General features: G+C 47.4%; 1 long non-coding RNA gene across 3 annotated transcripts in view; it reads left to right on the top strand.

The window, feature by feature from the left end:
* LOC146825649 (uncharacterized) overlaps positions 1-20,171 on the top strand; it is a 208,450-nt gene that overhangs the window by 174,674 nt on the left and 13,605 nt on the right. For 2 of the 3 annotated variants that reach the window (XR_014961895.1, XR_014961896.1), the window contains exon 4: positions 14,016-14,122. The exons of the other annotated variant lie outside the window; for it this stretch is intronic. This is a non-coding gene — a long non-coding RNA (uncharacterized LOC146825649). The remainder of the gene's footprint in view (positions 1-14,015; positions 14,123-20,171) is intronic. 3 annotated transcript variants of the gene reach the window in all.

Raw genomic sequence — 20,171 nt, 5'->3', positions numbered from 1 at the left:
CCCTGTGCCCAAAAGCAATTCTGCTTTGCTTCATGGAAGTAAGAGCATTTTCCATGCTCTTGCTTCCAAGAAGCAAAGCAAAATTTACTATGGCTTGGCGGGAGCAGTGCTCCCACTGATCCATAGCAAACAGCAATGTCCCCGGGGCTGGACACCCCAGGACATTGCTGGATCCGGCCCCAGGGTGTGGCGACCCCCAGGGCCATTTACGGCTTTATGAGGGGGGCCTCGTGGCCCCCCTCCTATCTTAAACATAGCCCCGAGGAGGTGGTGGTACCCGGGGCTGCGTGGGGTGGCAGGAGCCCCCCCACACGCATCATAATATACATAGCCCCAGGGAGTCCCTGGGACTGTGGAGGGCCCCGAGGCCCTCCTGCATTACATATACATATCTCTGGGGAGGTGGTGGTCCCCGGGGCTGCGGGGTCCCCGTGGCTTCCCTTCATGACACATGCATAGCCCCAGGGAGGTGGTGGTCCCCGGGGCTGCAGAGGGCTCCCTGGCCCTCCTGCATTACACATACATAGTGCCGGGGAGGTGAAGGTTCCTGGGGCTGTGGGGGGCCAGGTAGCTTTCCCTCATTCGTTGTATAAGCCCTGGGGAGGTGGCATCACGGGGCTGTGTGGGGGGGCAGGAGCCCTCCCATGCATTTTCCATATAAATTAAGTTCCACTGAGTTGGCGGTCCCCGGGGCTGCGAGGACCACGTTGCCCACCACATACAATCTATAAGTCCAGTGGAGGTAGTAGGCCCCAGCATCTCATTTTTTTATTGCCCCCTGGACATGGCCCACCCCGGGGCCTAAAGGATACAAAGCGCGGGAGCCCAAGCTTAGTTTAAAAAAATTATTTGTCCTGATTCACGGAGTGAGCTAAAGAATGATGATGGATTAAATCCAGATCAATTGACTGAGGGTGAGTGCTTGCAATGTTCAACACTCCGTCCATCATCCCCTTTGGTTTTGCTTTGTTCGCCCTAAGTTGGCAGGGTATGCCCAGACGTGGGTCCCTTGCTCACTTTGCCACTGGATTCAAGCTAGCCTGGCTGATGACTGCTGATTAGCCAGAAACCGGTCCCAGGATGCTAGTTTCCGGTCCAGGTAAGACATGGCTTGGCAATTCGGGCTGGACTGTTCCCATGAGGCACAGGGTCAGACTGATTTACTTTTGGCCATGTCTGAACTTGGGTGGCAGAGTGAGCTAAAGAATGATGATAGATTAACCCAGATCAGTTGACTGGGGGGGAGTGCTTGCAATGTTCAACACTCCGTCCATCATCCCCTTTGGTTTTGCTTTGTTCGCCCTACGTTGGCAGGGTATGCCTGTAGAGGTGGGCCTTACCAAGGCCCACCGGTGCCGGGTTCACCCTTCTTTGCGTTCTAGTCCTTGGACCAACAAATAGAGATTGGCACGGAAGCTGTAATATCAAAACAATAGTTTATTAAAACCTCATGAGTGGAACTACATCTATACAGAACCCTCAGGCAATGTATGAGGTAGTACAAGGAGTACAGAAACCATGGGCCTTTTATACCCACTTTGTAGCTGAGTAAGCATGAGAGCTCAAAAGGAGGCGGTATTAGTATACACAAGAATAGCTATTCACATATATGGAGTAACAGAAAATACTTAGTCAGCAAAGTGGGAGGGGAGACTAAACTGCTTACATCAGTTAAAATAGCCTGACAGTTATATTTCCAACAGGTGCATTCTAGCAGCTACAGCCCTTTCTGAGCATGTGCAGTGCTCTGGCCCAGTACTGAAGGAGTTTACATATGTTGATGACTCAGGTGAAATAGAGAAGCAGGCAACAGTGAAGATGGAAGAAGCACATGGCGAGCACATGGTTAACTAAAATGGATGCAAAAACAAAATGGCTTCAGATCATGCTAACAGTGATCTCTGCCAACTCCCACATGCCCAGATGTGGTCCCTTGCTCACTTTGCCACTGGATTCAAGCTAGCCTGGCTGATGACGGCTGATAAGCCAGAAACCTGTCCCGGGATGCTTGTTTCTGTCCAGGGAAGACATGGCTTGGCAGTTCGGGCAGGACTGTTCCCATGAGGCACAGGGTCAGACTGATTTGCATATGGCCATGTCTGAACTGGGGTGGGGGAATGAGCTAAAGAATGATGATGGATTAAACCCAGATCAGTTGATTGGGGGTGAGTGCTTGCAGTTTTCAACACTCCTTCCATCATCCCCTTTGGTTTTACTTTGCTCGTCCTAAGTTGTCAGGATATGCCCAGATGTGGGTCCCTTGCTCACTTTGAAACTGGATTCAAGCTAGCCTGGCTGATAACAGCTGATTGCCAGAAACCGGTCCCAGGATGCTTGTTTCCGGTCCAGGGAAGACATGGCTTGGCAGTTCGGGCTGGACCGTTCCCATGAGGCACAGGGTCAGTCAGGCTGATTTGCATATGGCCAAGTCTGAACTGGGGTGGCGGAGTGAGCTAAAGAATGATGATGGATTAAACCCAGATCAGTTGACTGGGGGTGAGTGTTTGCAATGTTCAACACTCCATCCATCATCCCCTTTGGTTTTGCCTGATTCACGGATCCAGCGTAAATCCTGCCAACATTTTTTTTTTAAATGCTTTTTTGGGGGCGTGGCTTGGAAGCCAAGTATGGCGGATGTGACCTAGCAGAGCTCAGTCTACCTGAGCCTGAATCCGCTGATGTTCGACATCGATCCTGACCCCAGTCTTTTTAAAGACTGTGCTGCAGCTAGCGAATACGTTGCCGCACAGCAGGGGGCTGGATTATGCAGCCATATTGCCTCAGATCGTAGGGGACCGCGTAACCCCCGCATACAATAAGTCCCGTGGAGGTAGCGGGCCTCAGCATCTAATTTTTTCATTGCCCCCTGAACATGGCCCACCCCGGGGCCTAAAGGATACAAAGCGCAGGAGCCCAATCTTCGTTTTAAAAAACAAATTTGGCTGGATTCATGGATACCGCCCAAATCCTGCCAAAACAAAAAAAAAAACATTTTTAGGCCCTGGGGGTCCCTATGGGCAACCCAGGAAATTGCTGGAGCTGGCCCTGGGGGGTGGCGGTTCCCGGGGCTGCAGGGGGCTCCATGGCTCTCCTGCATTACACCTACATAGCTCCAGAGAGGTGATGGTTCCTGGGGCTGTGGGGGGCCAGGTAGCCTCCCTCATTTGTTGTATAAGCCCTGGGGAGGTGGCATCCTGGGGCTGTGTGGGGAGCAGGAGCCCTCCCATGCCTTTTCCATATAAATTAAGTCCCACGGAGTTGGCGGTCCCTGAGGCTGCGGGGACCGTGTAGCCCCCGCATACAATCTATATGTCCTGTGGTGGTAGCGGGCCCCCGCATCTAATTTTTTCATTGCGCCCTGGACATGGCCCACCCCGGGGCCTAAAGGATCAAAGCGCAGAAGCCCAATCTTCATTTAAAAAAACAATTCGGCTCAATTCATAGATACAGCCCTGCCTATTATGAACATAGACTAGTGGAGGTAGTGGTCCCCGATGCTTTGTGGGGGGGTGGAGCCACCCCTCACTCTATTTTTTAACATAGGGAGGTGGTTGTCCCCGGGGCTGCGTGGAGTGGCAGGAGCCCCCCCCAAACATTATAATATACATCGCCCCGGAGAGGTGGCGGTCCCCAGGGCTGTGGGTGGCCCCGTGGCCCTCTCGTATTACACATACATAGCCCTGGGGAGGTGGTGATCCCCAGGGCTGCGGGGCTCTGTGGCTCCCCTGCATGACACATACATAGCCCCAGGGCAGTGGCGGTCCCCGGGGCTGTGGGGAGCCCTCCCACATTATACATACATAGGCCCGGGGAGGTGGCGATCCTTGGGGTTGTGGGGGGGCCACTTAGCCCCCCGTATTCATTGTATAAGCCCTGGGGAGGTGGCTGTCCCCAGGGCTGTGGGGGGGCCTGTGGTCCTCCTGTATTACACATACATAGCCCTGGGTAGGTGGTGGTCCCCGGGGCTGCGGGGGGCACCGTGGCGCTCCCACATTTTTAAAGACTGTGCTGCAGCTAGCGAAGACGTTGCGGCAGAGCACGGGACCTTATTCTGCTGCCATATCACCTCAGATCGTAGGTCAGTGCCTGTGAGGGGGACGCTGACGTGGAGGCGGCGCATCGAAGGGAAGCGGGTCATGAGCGTCAGATCCCGCCAAAGCAGTGCGGGCCCGCGACATCGCTTGGGCTGCCGTACCGCGGCCGGGTCCCAGGCAGAGGAGTGTCGGCCATCACCTGGCTCGGTGAAGACCGCTCAGGGACTCGCATGCCAAGAAATCACCGACGGTAGGAGCCTAGGCCAGGGTAGGGATCTAACGCCCTTCAGGCCTACTGGTGGGTGCAGCCGGATGCTCACCGGCTTGACGGGGGCACTTTGTCAACAGAGGTCCTCTTACCCCTGCCCCCTCCCTTTAAGGCGTCGTGAAGGGTGCTCCAGGAACAAGCACCAGAGCTTCAAGGGGGCTGAATCGCAGGTGCCGAAGACCGCGCACCTGGCCTGCGCCCCTGAGATCTCCGCGGCGGGCTGGGGGAACTCTGCCCCATATAGGTGCACTCCCCCGGCGCGGTGCCCTTCCCTCCATTCTGCGCCAATGCGCTACAGTGCGGGGGCACGCCGGGCCCCATGGGAGGTGTAGAGGAGCGGGCACATAAGTCTGAGAAGCCCCAACAGACTGATTATTTTTGGCGCTGCGTATAACATTGGGAACAGCCCAATCCTGTGTACGGACTAGGTGAAGCCCTTGTTCACGAACTCTCAGTGCGTACCATCCGGGGTGTTTGCCAGGCTGGGGGTCCGGTGAGTCCGGTCCCATTAGGGGGCCCACTTGGCTGCCCTCCCCACGCAGCGGAAGCGGCTGGGATAGGCCCAGTGTCACTTGCTGTCAGGAAGGTCATGATCCATGAGGCCTGGCCAGGGAATCTGTCCCAGCACTGATTGTGGCAGCAGTCACTACACATTGGGCTCCGCTCTGCAGAATACTACCCTAGGAACGCGTGTCAGCAAAGCTGCAGAAGAGAGCACAGGATTACCCTCCATCAGCGCATTACCCTTCGTTCCCTGCTTGCACCTCCTTCATAATGGACAAAGATAAGCCAGGAACGGCTGCTTCCAAGCAGAGTACTTTGGATCACTACACCATTATGGCCTCAGGGGGCGAGGGTGCCGGAGGTTCGTCTCCCGGATAATTCCACCCTGCTGGCGGCGATTACTCATTCGCGGGCTGCGCTTGAGGTGCAAATAGGCGCCCTTGGCTCTGAGGTTTCCTTCTTGCGTCTGGACCTTCGCAAGGCCGTGAACAGAATTACGGAGGCTGAAATTCGGGTCTCCTCAGTGGAAGACACAGTGACGACTCTTCAGAAGAAGGTGAAGAAACTCAGTCGTGACTCAGGAATTGGCTTCACGGGTTGAGGATGCCGAAGGCAGGGCCAGGCGCAACAACATACGCCTGGTTGGCTTTTCAGAGGAATGCGAAGGCACGTCAATGGATGATTTTCTTACCGAATTGCTCAAATCCCTGTTGCCAACCGAAGCTCTGTCCACTTGCCTCGTGATCTAAAGAGCCCACCGGGCCCTGACCAAGAAAGTACCGCTGGGAGAATGATCGAGACCTGTGATTGCCCGACTTCTAAACTACGCAGATCGTAACGCCATTCTACGATACGCCAGGACCCATAAGGACCAAATGCTCTTTAATTTTTATCAAATCATGGTATTCCCCAACTAAAACAGACTAGTACAGCAGCAGTGCCAATCCTTTGTGGCTGCGAAGCACAGACTTCGAGATCTGAACTTGTCCTATATGCTGCTGTACCCTGCCAGGATGAAGGTGATCTTTAACTCTAAATCGTTCTTCTTTGATTCTCCCGAGGTGGTGTTCACCTGAACTGACGAAAGGGCACATCTTAAACCACACAGGGTTCAGACTCCTCACAGGGTTTGCACAGAAGTCGACAGAACAGAGGCACATCGAGACAGCGGCACAGATCTCGCTCCAACTGGAGGGCCCACACTCAGACCGAGACAACCGAGTGACCCTGGTCATGACGGACATGCAGTTTGGACACACGCCCATCTTGGTGGGGCTTGAAATACTATAACTGGGGTCCCACACACCGGCTCTGGGCTATGAACGGACAGTCCGTTCCCCTGGACATTTGGTGTTTTGTTGTATAATGTTGGGATGGGTGAGTTCTCTTGCTGGGGCTGCTTAGGACTTCACGTTTGGGGCCTGAGTAATGTCTTCACAGCAACAGGTACTCCTTGTTCTTGGAAGTATTGGGGAGGTGGGGGTGGGTGGAGGTTTGTTGGTTCTCTAATGTTAGCAAAGTTCTAGACACCGAACACACAGACACATCCCATGCAGACACTATAGTAATTGCGGACTTTGACTATGGAGGGGTTAGATGACAAAGCAAACACTCAACTCTGCATTGGGAGAACTGAATATAATATCGTGGAATGTACGGGGCCTGTTGAATGAAATCATGCGAGGTGTGGTACTCCGTTTAGCGAAACGGTATGACGCAGATATACTTCTGCTGCAAGTGCCATCATTACCCTGATCACGCAGAAAACCTACATGGTTTCACTGGCATTGAGCATAATTTAAAGGATAGAAAAACCCACCCCTTTCCCGTGCATCCAGCACTACCACTGGTATGTGAGGTGTAACATTTTTGTTGTATTGCATTACAAATGTATATGTTCGTATTCATAACTTGAAGTCTGTTTGTGAAACCTTGGAATGAAACTTGGAATGCTTTCAACTTTTGGGGAAAAGCGTTTTTCATTTGAGACACTGTTCGGGATATTATTTGGTAATCTCAATGGTCGAATCTTTGTGATCACCCTTGCGATCAGGGAAATTCACTTGCAACATTGCCAAGAGGAAAGAGCGCTCAACAAGACTGCAGAATACAGGAGTTGTAAGAGAAAAGGACTCAAGATTTTGCATGCTCCGTGTTTGTGCCGGTAAGACTACTGTTTAGCTATTTGTCATGTAAGGACGTGATCAGACGTGACGGCCATTTTGGGTGTGGTCTTCTATTTAAGACCACACCCAACTTCTAGAAGGTGTTTAGCCTTCATCGCTTCTTTCAGGGAAGACCTGTCTTGAGGAACAGCTTTTTTTGTTTTTCTTTTTTTTTGTCCTCATACCACCTTTGTATGCAAATTAGTAGCCTGTTTACCAATCCACACCTCTCCAGGCTATTGCAATACTTCCATAACTCCTGCGCTCGTGCCCTTCCAGTATCCTGGCTGCACAGACCACGCAGGTGTAATCATTGGACAGTAGAGGTTACTCTCTTATATCTCCATCCCAAATCTGGAAGGCCACCCATATTTTAGAGTATAATCGTGTATTGGGGTCTAAATCTAGATCTGTTTTCGCCGTTCTTCTTACTGCTCGCAACCAGTCTATCCCTTGTGGTGGAGCGGATTCCGTCCATTTCTTGCAGATTTCCCATCTGGCAAGAAGGACTAAGTAAAATAACAAAGCTTGATTGTCCCAAATAATGTCCTTACAAGACGAATCTGTTACCCCGAACATTACTAATAAGAGGTTGACTTCGATGTTTATCTTAAGAATTTCGTTGATTATCCTACCAACCTCAGTCCAGTATTCTTCTAATAAGGGGCATTTAATAAACATGTGCTTATCATCAGCACTAAACAATCCACACCTGCGGCATTTGGGAGGAATATCAGTCACGAACTTTGCTAATTTTTTTGGTGTCCAGTATAGTCTATTTACCGTGAAAAAATGATTTCTCTTCAAATTTGCTGGTTTAACTGTTTTGTAGAGCAGCCTGAAAGAAAGATGCCAAACTCTTTTTGGATCAGGAATCTGCATCGCCTCATCCCAGATTTTATAGGGGGCCTTGATTTTTTTCTTCCTCGGAGGTTAGTAATGCATGATACCATCCAGCAATTAAATTCTTTATTATATTTTCGTTCTTTAATTTCATTTCAAACTCCCCAAAACTTTTTGTTTCCGATCTGTTCGCTCCCCCCCAAGACTTCAGCTGAAGAAATTTAAACCTGGACAAGGATCCCCCTGTCATACTACATAAAACTTCCCAAGGGACCACTTCATTCATCACTATCAGGTCCCCCCAAACCTCTATTCCTGCCCTCCTCAATGGGACACTCAATTGGTCCTGCAGGAATTCAGGCGTACCTGGAGAGTCCCATATCGGGGCCCCCCCTGAATAATACCCAATTCCTAACATATTCCTAATCTTAACCCACAAAAATAGGGCTGCCTTCAATATTTTTAATTTTATTTTTTTAAAGAATTTTTTTGCACCAAACTTGAACAAAAATCCTTTCCCTCCCCACTCTTTAATCATTTCTTCACACAATCCACCCCATACCTGATATCCTGTTGTACATAGTAAAATCCTACAGTTTTTTAACTGAAATGCCATGCAATATAATTTTACATCTGGTAATGCGAGCCCTCCTTCCGCCAATCTGCGTCTAAGTTTTTTCCAAGACATACGCGTTCCCCTATCTGCCCAAACAAAACTACCCAATTTACCCTGTACTCTGTCGATTAGTCCACTCGGAAAGGATAAAGGTATACAGTTAAAAATAAATGTACGTTTCGGGAGAATGACCATTTTGATCAAATTAACCCTCCCATATATCGTCAAAGGCAGATTCTTCCACCTTCCCAATATTTTTACAATTTCCTTTATAATTCTTTCCAAATTATTTTGTGGGACATTCTGCACTTCATTAAGGATATTAATTCCTAGGTATCTGATTTCCGTCTGTACGCTTCCTTTCCAATCAGGAGTGTTCCAACACATAACCCCGGTTTTATCTCTGTGTACCAAGTAACCCGATAAGACCCCAAACTCAGCCGCCAATTGTTCGACTCTTGGAATCGTTATAACCGGATCTGATGTGAATAAGAGTAGATCATCCGCATATAATTTTTTTTCTCAAACTTTCCTACACGGAAAGCCTTCACCTGGCTATCTTGACGAAGTGCCTGGGCAAATGGCTCAATATATAAATCGAATAACAGGGGGGAAATTGGGCAGCCCTGCCTTGTCCTTCTAGTAATTTCAAAACTTTTAGTAAGGGCTCCATTTAAAAGAATTCTAGCTGTAGAGTTGTTATATAATGTTTTTAGTGTAGCTATAAAGTGAGGTCCCATCCCTGAATGCTCTAGAACTACCCATAAATATTCCCAACAGACTCGATCAAACGCCTTAGCGGCGTGCAATTCAACCACCGCCAAGGGGACAGATCTTTCCGTCGCCATATCAATACATGCTATTAGTTGTTGGGTTAACTCACACATTTGCCTTCCGGGGATAAACCCCGTCTGGTCCTCATGTATTAATTGGGGGATTACTCTGGATAATCTCCCTGCCAAAATGATGACCAAGATCTCATAGTCAGCATTTAGCAGGGAGATTGGCCTATAAGACTCTGCCTTTGTAGAATCCTTAGTAGGTTTCAGAATTAAAACCACGGAAGCCTCATGCCATGAATCAGGAGCCTGAACCTCCCCTCCATATATCTGATTAAACAGCTTCTCCCAGACAGGTAATATTTCGTCAATTAGATTTTTATACACTTCTGCCGGGAGAGCAACTAATCCTGCTGCCTTCCCTTTCTTAGATTTTTTTATTGCACCTTCTATCTCTTTTTTCTTAATTGGGGCTTCTAACATGTCTTTCCCTTCTTTACTCAGTAGCGGAAGATCGAGTGTACTAAGCCAACATCTAGATTTTACAGGGTTAGCAACGATATTTTCCGTATATAACTGTGAAAACACTGTAACTATATGCTCCTGCATAGAGTCCCAGTTATTCATCTTTTCTCCCGTTTCACTTTTTAACTCCTTTATATCATTTCTAGACCTTTCCACTCTTGCTTTCCATGCAAGTAAGGCTCCGGCTTTCTCCCCATATTCAAACTCTTTTATATTTGCCGCTTGCCATCTAGCTTTATACTTTTAATCTATTTTCATTTTGAATTCCGATCGAACCTCATACAGCCTTTCCTCTATCCTCGCTTTTTCTTCCTCTGAACTCATAGAATGTAAGGCCTCTTCTAAAACCCCGATCTCCTTTTCGCTGTTCTCTAATTCTATTCGTGCTTTCCGATTTTCAGATATGTTTAGGCTTTTTAGAATTCCTCTTATATACGCCTTAAAAGGAATCCCAAACAATATGCGAGGGAGCAGTGTCTTGGTTGTTAATAAAATATTCCCTCGCTGCTTCCTTTTAAGGCTTTCTCCACCCCTCCTCTAATAGTAATGCCCGCCTTAAAGTCCATCTTCTGAGGGGTTGTGGACTCTGGGCTTGTACAGTTATCATTACTGGTGAGTGGTCTGAGATATGGACGGGAAGATGCTCAATCTTTTTAATATTTGCTGAAAATGATCTTTCCACTAGAAAATAATCAAGTCTTGAAAAGTGATGGTATTTTTTACTATGATATGTATAACCCCTTTTCTTACCATTCAGATGCCTCCATACATCTACTAAATTAAAATCAGATATCATATTTTTCAGAGCACTTCTCATTCTAGGAACAGATATATTCTCTCTTTTTGTAGACCTATCTAACACTGGGTCTAATAATACATTAAAATCTCCACCTAGGATTACAGGACCTGAGGTTACTGCCATCCTGAGTTCTAAATCAACAATATATTGAGAGTTATTCTCATTAGGGCCGTAATAGCCAATACATAAAAAATCCATGTCAGCCCACCTAGCTTGGGCTAGGGCCCACCTACCTGAACTATCTGTATTTGACTCTCGTATTTTTATTCCACAACCGCTCTTAATCAAAATGGCCACACCCTTACAACAAAATGGTTGATCTGAAACGACAAAATTTTGCAGCCACCCATATTTTCCAAACAATTCCTTACTCTCACTTGCCAAGAGATGCGTCTCCTGTAGCATCATTACCTGTGCCTGGCTATTCTTTAGATACTCAAGTATTCGTCTCTGTCTAGGTTTGGATCTCATACCATTCACATTCCAAGTAAGAATTTTAATACTCGGAACATTAATCGAACTCATCTTTCCTTAATAGATTCTTTTTCCGATCTCAGCCTTGTTCTAACAAAATGACCCTGCATACATGGTGTTGAGAACTTTTTTTTTCTTTTTTTCCCCTTGCTCCCCACCCGTGCTCCCCAACCCCCCCCCCCCCTGCTCCACTACTGTGCCCCCCCGAGGAACCCTCCCTACATTATTGGGCATAACAATGCCTATTGACGGACAGTCCGGAGGGAATATCAAACCACTTATTTATACATTTAAGAAGAGTGCTGGTGCACTAGCTCACTATTTCTTACTTAGACACATTGTCATTGGACATTCTGCTTATTAATAGATCAACATCTTCCACTGAGCGATAATTATAAATTTTATTGTTCCACATTATACGGAGCATAGCTGGAAATTTTAACTGGAATTTCGCTCCCAGCCTTCTAAGTTCTTCGATCTTCCCACCTAACTCCCACTGTTTTTGTTCTGTAGCCCTACATACGTCAGACCTTACCAGGAGAGAGAAACCATTAACCAGATATGGGCCATTTTTTAAAGCTCTATTTAGTATCTCCTCCTTGATGTTATAGGAGAGAAAATTTACCAAAATCTTTCTGGGTTTAGTTTTCTGCGGGTTACGACGAAACGGCTCTCTATGCGCCCTCTGTATTTCGCTCTCAAGATTAATCTCCGCCTTATCCTTCAGAATCGTTTCCCGAAGCCGACCAATAATAAAAGCCTTCGTATCTGCGCCTTCTTCATTTTCAGGAATATTCAAAAATCTTATGTTATTACTTCGGGAATGATTCTCAATTCTCTCTATATCATCTCTTAACATCTGGTTTTGTTTCCCCAGATTAGAGATCTCAGTTATATTTTTCTCAACATCTTGTCTGACGGCGCTAACTTCTTCCTCTAATTTTTTTGTACGAGTTGTAACCTCGTCCAGTTTCTGGGCCAATAATGAGCAGGATGCTTGTATATTTGTTTGATTAGCTTCTGACACTTCAAAACGCTCTGATATCCTTCTTCAATTCCAGTAGGATATTAGCCAGTGAGGACTCTGCCTCCTCCTCTACTCTTCCTCTGGAGAGTTTGCGCAATCTTGAATATCTCTATTTGTTTCCGAGATTGATTCTGGATTTTGCGCAGGCGTTTGTAGTGATGGTAATGTTATCCAACGGGCGGTGTTAGGGTGGTGGAGAAGTGGTTTTTAGGGGGTTCCAGTGGATCGACAGGAACGGGGCTGCTGTGAGTGGTAGGGAGGGGGAATTGATGGGTGTGCAGGAAGTTTGGGAGGAATCGATCGATGGGAAGGGTGTTTTTTGGCAAAGTCGAGGAATGGAAGAGCTGCCATAGGAGCCCATGTTAAACGTGAGTACTGCATGTTTTTGGGGTTGGATTGCAGGGTGTTGCAGGTGGTTCCGGGTGGATTTGCTTAGCTGGTATCAGAGTTGGGAATGTCTAATTTTGATTGCAGTTCCAACTTTTCAACTACTGTTAAAACTGAGTATTGATTACTAGTTGGAATTGTTATTAAATCTTGTTGTGAGACCCTATTCTCCATTCCTAAAACACTAGAAGGACTTTTTCCTGCAGTGGTTTCCATACCATTAATCTTTGGCGAATTAACTTTGCCCGACCTTGTATCTTTAGGTAGACACTCTTCGAGATAGGAACTTGCGTTCGCTGTTTTATCCTTCTGCATATGGGGGAGAACACTAAAAAAAGATTTAAGTGAAGGAGTCAGTTTCACTCTTGCAGGTAGAAGGGAGGGTTTCCTTATATTCCTTCCCTCGCTGGATTTCCCAATGGTCTCCCTGGTCTCTTTTGTTTGGGAGGAGCCCCCCTGTCGCCCTCTTTCTACTTTAACAGCAGTCTTTTCTCCTTGTGGTAAATCAGACAAAGTATCTGGTAAAGTAGAAAGAAAACTCTTACCACAAATGTTTCTGGTCCTCAGCGTATACCTGGAGGGTGCCTCACCTTCCTTAGGGGTCTCTCACTCCATAAGCAGGGGGGTTCCTCCCCTCTCTCCTCGGCCGCTCGTCTGTACAGCCGACTTTTTGCTCGAGCCTTTCCTCTCGGCTCCCAACTGCAACAGGGAAACCCTACTTGTTCTGCCTCTGCCTCTATCCCCAAAGCCGGCCCACTGGATCCGCCGGAGGCTCCCTGCTGCCTCCTCCCAGCGTGTCAGCTGTGCTCCCCGGCGTCTCCCCTGGTCCCAAACAAGCTCCGCAAGCATTCCCTAGTAAGTGCCTACTTTTCTCCGCCGCGGGCTAAACAAACAACACTCCCGCTATGTCCACTATGCACCGTCTCTCCGTAATGGGTTCTTGATGCGTAGCGCGTCTCCTGCCGTCTCCTGTCGTTTCACTCGCACGCCAGCTCTCCAACGAATGCGCAGCCTTCCGGACTTCCGCCTACGGCCGCTAAAAGTCTAGCGGTCGCCATATTCCGTCTTGAGGAACAGCTTACCTGTAATCCATCGTAGAAGGTCCCGGTTTTGGATTTCTGTTTCCTGGACGTCCTCAGCACTGAAACCTGTAACAAGACACAAAGAAGAAGAAAGTTAAGTACCACTTTTGTTTGTTTGGCGCCCATCGCAAGAAAGGTGTTATTAAACAACATACAACAGAATTTTTGGACACTTGTTTCTTGAGTGGAAAAAGACTCCTCTTACTTTTGAAAAGCACGACAAAAGGACTTTTGGGAAAGGAAACTTTATTTGAACTTTGCGCAGTCTTCATTTGGGAAGATTCATTATTAGATATTCAGAAGACTATTGTTATGCACAAAGAAAACTGATTTTGTGGAATTGCGGATTTGTTTCTTTTCCTTTCTTGTATTCCTTTATGTATATTTTAGAAGTAGAAAGTTCCAGTTCAAGATTGAGGAATGTAAGCAGCACACCTAAAGAATAATAATGTCACTTTAGTGTATGTTAATTTTGATCATTATAATAAGAATTATGTTTTGCTTCTTCAAAGGGTGATGCCGCAGTAAATCACATCCTCACACCTCAACTGGTCTGCATTCAATTTTCAACCCCTTAACGACATATTGGGACGTTAGTCACTTGAGCTTCAAATCGCAGGTAGGAAATTTAAACTAAAAGATTTACGTTTGAGTGTTATGTCAAAGGTTCGCTAAAAAGGTTCCATTGATAAACATAGAAGTGCCGTTCGTCTTGTTGCCTCGCAGGTCGACTGCAAGCACCCACCAACGTCCAGTATCCGGCCCTCCTCCCCGATTCCTATTACGTAACTTAAGTGGGCAAAAAATCACTGGTTATAATGTAGGGAACTGGGAAGTTGGTCCATTGCGTCTCTGCGAAACCCCAATTACGCACACATAAGGTAAGAGTGCTTAGTTACTTGACAGCAAGAGACTCACCTCTTAGGCAATAAAACTCCATGCCTTAGTAGGTTTGGTTTTGCCACGGTGTATCATTCAGGGTTAACACGAGTCGCTCGGGCAAGGCGGTTCTAATACATCGCCGCGTGCCGATCCTCATTTTCCAAACACTGGCTAGATCCTGGTGGGCGGTTCACAGTGGTTTCCGGCACAGTCGCAGGAGAACACAAACCATTGGGAGCATATATGCCCCACCTCCCTTGGGACAAACATTTGTAGTTTAATTTCACAGCTTTGGGGTGACCTTCCCAACGGTTTGACGATCCTAGGCGGTGACTGGAATGACATTATGACATCCCAAGAAAGTTGGCATGCAGTGAGACCTGACAACCCCCCCTTCCACATCCAAACTGAACATCCTGGCCCATACATTGGGGTAGTCGGACACCTGGCGGGCCTTTCACCCTTTGCCTCCTGGGTTTTCATATACATCGGCCGTACATACCATGCTATTGCGGCTGGACCACATATTTCTCCCCCACAGTTTCATACACATCCATTGTATCCTGGGGTCTCTCAGACCACTCACCTGTTCAGATTAAGCTACACCTGAAAGTTCAGCGAGCCCCATGCAGGTGGCGTATGTACCCCTGACTCCTTCGGGACTTCCAATATCAGGAGGCTCTGCGGCAATCCATCGCAGAATAAATTCAGTTCAATCTAGGTTCATCTCAATTGCGCATAATTCTGTTGGAGGCCCTCAAGTTACCGATCAGGGTAGTAGATATAAGTTTCCGCACCGGCAAGAAACGCAAACGCCTGACTCAGTTACTTGAACTGGAAGATCGTCAAAGCCAGTTAAAGGCACAAGTATTATAAGGTTCAGACCCAAGTTCTTGGCCTAACCTCCTTCTTACCCAGCAACAAATCCATTAGCTCCTTACTGATGAGGCCAAAGAAGCGTGGCTGGCAGCACAGCACAGGATCTACCAATGGGGCGATAAGTCCAGCAAAATGCTTCATCAGCTATGTCAGGCCAAGACAGCTCCTGTTCAGGTACCTCTTCTATGGGACTTGGATGGTACGCTGTTCACTTCCCCGGAGACGATGGTCTAGGCATTTGCATCCTTTTATACCGCACTTTATCAACAGCGGGACCTCATATCGAAGGCCCTTATAGATTAATTCCTCTCAGATATTCCTCCCCGTAAGCTCTCCGATCAAGTAAGAGACTCTCTGGATGGCCCCATTACTATGGACGAACTAAGGGCTGTGCTATCTAGCATTCACCCTGGCAAAGCCCCGGGTCTGAATGGCTTTCCGAGTGATTTCATGTGACTGCAAATGACGACCTTGGGCCCACATTTGCTCAAGGCTCCGCATGAGGCCCTAGAGCAGCGTATCCTACACACAGACTGGCACCATGCCGAGATTGTGGTGTTTCTGAAGCCTGGCCGACCCCCTGAAGACCCGGCTTCATATTGTCCCATCTCGTTGCTCAATTTTGAGCCTAGGCTCCTGGGGAAGGTCCTAGAGGACCGCCTTTGTTCGTGCATCCAAGAACTCATTCACCCCGATCAGTCTGGCTTCATGCCACAGCACTCCACCAGACATAATATTAGGCGAGTCCACAACGCCATTGCAGGGTCCCACATACTTGTCGTGCAGCGGCAGTTCTGCTGGCCGACATAGATAAGGCATTCGACTCCTTGAGCTGGACTTACCTTTTCAAACTCCTTCATGCCATAAACCTTGAACCTTGGTTCCTTGCATATATCCAGCTGTTATATACTGATCTCTCCGCATCTGTCCGTGTGGCAGGATATCGGTCGGCCCCCTTTCCCATTCGCCGAGGCACAAGACAGGGCTGCGCCTTGTCCCCACTTCGGTTTGCCCTAGCCATAGAGCCCCTGGCGGTGTGGGTGCATCAGGACCCGCTGATCCGGGAGTTTGATTGGATGCAGGAATATACAGACAGAATCGCGCTTTAGGCCGATAATGTTCTCTTCATTATGACAGACCCATGGTTCTCGGGGCCTTGTGTTCTTCAGATACTTCGGAGAAACCACTGGGCTGAGCACCAACTCATCCAAATCCACAGTTTTTCCTATTTGCGGGAATCCGAGGCGCTAGGTTTGGGCTTCACAACTATCAATCGCTACAGAAGGCTTTAAATACTTGGGGGTCTTTATATCGCTGTACCCTACGATCTCATGGGCGCACAATATTGCCCCACTAATGCCTGCTGCCCGCAATGAGATGACTGTGTGGTCCCAGCTGCCCTTATCGTAATATGGACGATCCGCTATCTTTAAGATGGTATCCTTACCGTGTCTGCTATATAGACCAGAATTTTGCATATAACTTTCCACCTTCATGGTTTACACAACTTAACGCAATCCTGAATCGATTCTTATGGCAGGGGGGAGCGATCCCTGTTGCACTCCATACATGCGCACAATCTACATACTGCGGCGGTATTGCAGCAGCTGACGTTCACGCATATTACTCCGCCTCTCACCTTTTGGTGATTAATAAATGGTGGTACGGGTCTCGGTCAGATCCGGCATACGCAGTTGAACAGATGGCCATGGCTTGCACCCCCTTGCTACATCTCCTGCACAGCTACACGTCCCTTGAAACACTACCTCCAGCTTGCAAGACAGTTATACAAATCTGGAGACGCACAGTCAAATCCTTGGGTTGGTGGGTAACATTGACAGGTTCCACCCCCTCTGGCAGGGCATATATCTAAGGCCCGTTTCCGCTCTGTTAGGATTCCGTAAATGGGACTTTATTGGAATCTCTTCGCTTGGGGATGTTATGCAAGGCACTACACTTAAGTCCTTTCAACGGTTACAAACCGACTATATCCTACATAAATCTCAGTTTCATTGTTACAATTACGGCATGCCTTAGACCCCCTTATTCGTCATTTAGAGGCTCTGCCAGAATTCCACCCATTAGAGGGCCGCTTGCTGATGGGGACATTGGGGGCTCACAAAATTAAACAAATCTATCAGACGCTTAATACTCGCACTCACACCACCATCCATAAAACCAGAGCGGCATGGGAGGGCGATCTGCCGGCCTTGACAGACGATGATTGGTCAGAAGCCCTGGCTAGTCCTCGGTATGCTGCGGTGTCTTCACGCTTCCGCCTCATTCAGTTTAAGTAACTCCACCGGTTCTATTACACCCGTTGTCGGCTGTGAAAAATGGGTGTTATTCAGTCTCCTTTATGTCTCCGTAGTGGTGACAATGAGGGCACCTTCCTCTATACTGTGTGGAGCTGTACAGGGATTCAACCATTCTCGGGTGACGTCTTGCCTAGGTCAGGTTTTGGCATGGACCATCCCGCTCGACCCCAGATTGTTGCCCATACAAAGCACGGATGACATTGGAGGGAATCGCTACAAGCAGCACCTTCTGTTCCTGGGCCTCACCCTTGCCAAGAGAGATATTGCACAGAATTGGAAAGCTACTTCCCCACCCAGTGTGGTGGGATGGAAGTAGGCAATGGCAATGGACTGGTGTATGACAGCAGAAATTGTAGTTTTTCAGGCAAGAGGGTGCCCACAGAAGCACAGGAAAATGTGTGCCCGCTGAGCAGCATACAGAGGTATTGATTTGCCTCCATTGCCTCATTCTATTGAACAATTGATGGTCAGAACCTCACCTGTATAATCCGATGACATCGAGTCTTTACAGTCAGGTATTTGTTAATAGTGCACAATTAAGACTCTCCGGGTGTGTTTGGTGTAGTTTGTTATACTTTTGGTCTGCCGTTCCGCAGGTCATGTGGTTTTTGTGTAATATAACTAAGTACTGCATGCCATTTACAATATATGTACTGTGTCTGCAGGGCTCTGCCCATTTTGTACCTTTCAAAATGAATAAACATTTGTTGTTTACAAAAATGCTTTTTTGAGCCCTGGGGGTACCTGTGAGACCCCCTGAGCAGGCCCAGGGGGTCAGGGTATTTCTACCCTGACCTCCTCTTGTTTTTCATCGTTTTTTCACCTTTTTCCTTATGACTCTATTCAACCGAGCCACAAGATGGCTGCCAACACTGCCTGGTTTCAAGTGTTGGCAGCCAATAAGATTGCAGGCATGAGACTGGGAGGGTTGGCGGATCCTCCACATCCCCAGTTGTATATCTGAGAAATGTTTACAGTTTTCAGGAACTATGAAAGGGATTTACACCATTTAAGAAAGAGTGCTTTATAAACCAAGAGCTACCTTTTTGCCAAATTTGCTGTAATTCCGTTCATCAGTTCGGGCTGTAGCAGTGTCTAAAGTTTTCTATGGAAATTAACATGGAGAAAATGCATTTTGGGACCGCCCCCCTTTTTCTCAGCCCCCACTTGACGAATCACCCCGAAATTATCAACACAGCAACTAAAGGGAGTGGGCAATTAGTTTTGAAAATTTTGCAAATGTTTGTCAAACACACCAAAGATATTGGCAGAAGAAAAAACGCGTTTTGGATAGAAACAAGATCCTAACTATAACAGCGATCGCCAGTAGGATATATATATATGTTTATATGCACTCAACAGTATGGGTTACAGTTATCTTGCCCGGTGCCAAGTATCTCAGATACTGGTCCCCACCAGTATTTTTAGTTATGTCTAGACGCAGGGTTTTTAGTAAAACAGGAAGATTGGCGCTCAGACTAGTACACGTGGTGTTAACTAAGCTCAAAAATATACACGGTGCTGCCAGGTCGGGGCAATAACCCTATAACCCCCGTTGGTGAGTGAGTTAGAGAACCCACACTAGAAATGAGAACACTGTCCCAGGCACACATAATGGGGATATGATAATGGTATAAAAGTCTCGTATAAGATCAATTTGCTGTGGTCGACACCAGTGTATTGTTCAAGGTTATTTAATGAAGCAACAACAAAAGAAAGCAACCAGCCGACACGTGTTTCGTCACAACGGGAATAGTCCCCTGACTCTTCAGGGCACAAGGCCGGTGATAATTCCAACCCGGCCAGGGGTTCCACGAGGACAGTTCTGACCCTCGGTAGAGATGTGACCAAAGTGTCAAGTCACTGGTGTAGAGGAGCAGGGGCGGGTGCGCCAGACCATGGGAGAATGACGAGGGCCTGAGTAACGGTGACTGGGACAATCCAGTGTCTTGTGAGAGAGCGTATGAAGGCGAGTGCGCCGTGTGGTGACAGAGTAATCGGAAGCCTGAGTATATAACATAGGTTTGTCAGTCCTGGTTGTAGGAGTGATGTGGCGGGTGCGCCATGCCGATATCCGTCTGATAGAGCCCGAAAGACACTGGTTCCGTCTAGAATCCCGGAAGTGGCAATAAATCATCACGCAGGAAAATACCTATAAATTGGAAACCTTCAACACTGCATGATGGTGATAATTATTTCCAAAGGTGAGAGGATAGCTACTTTTTAAAAAGAAACCTTTTTCTCACCAATAATTTTGACTAAAGTTCTTTGGACCTTTTAGACAAATAAGGAATGTAGAAATATATTTTTTTAGGAGACTGAATAATCAAGATGGTGTACAAAGTGTTGGAAAAACAGACATAATATAACGCGTCTTAAAGAATAATATAAGGTAATTGAAATGTGTACTTCTTGCCCTATAGGGGAGACAGAGAAAGAATGAGAGTATGAACTATTGGATAATATGGTTACTGAGAATTAGATACGTATCTTTAGATACAAATGGCAATGTGATTAGATGATGCATTATGTTAACGGTGCGGAAAGGTGTTAAACAAGGTTAAAAACTAGATGGCTTTAAATCCCTTA

The sequence above is a fragment of the Triturus cristatus genome, chromosome 5_2 (genome assembly GCF_964204655.1).
Source record: "Triturus cristatus chromosome 5_2, aTriCri1.1, whole genome shotgun sequence".
Taxonomy (NCBI): Eukaryota; Metazoa; Chordata; class Amphibia; order Caudata; family Salamandridae; genus Triturus; species Triturus cristatus.
Note: the sequence above shows the minus strand (reverse complement) of the source record. Positions and strands in the feature narration are given on the sequence as shown.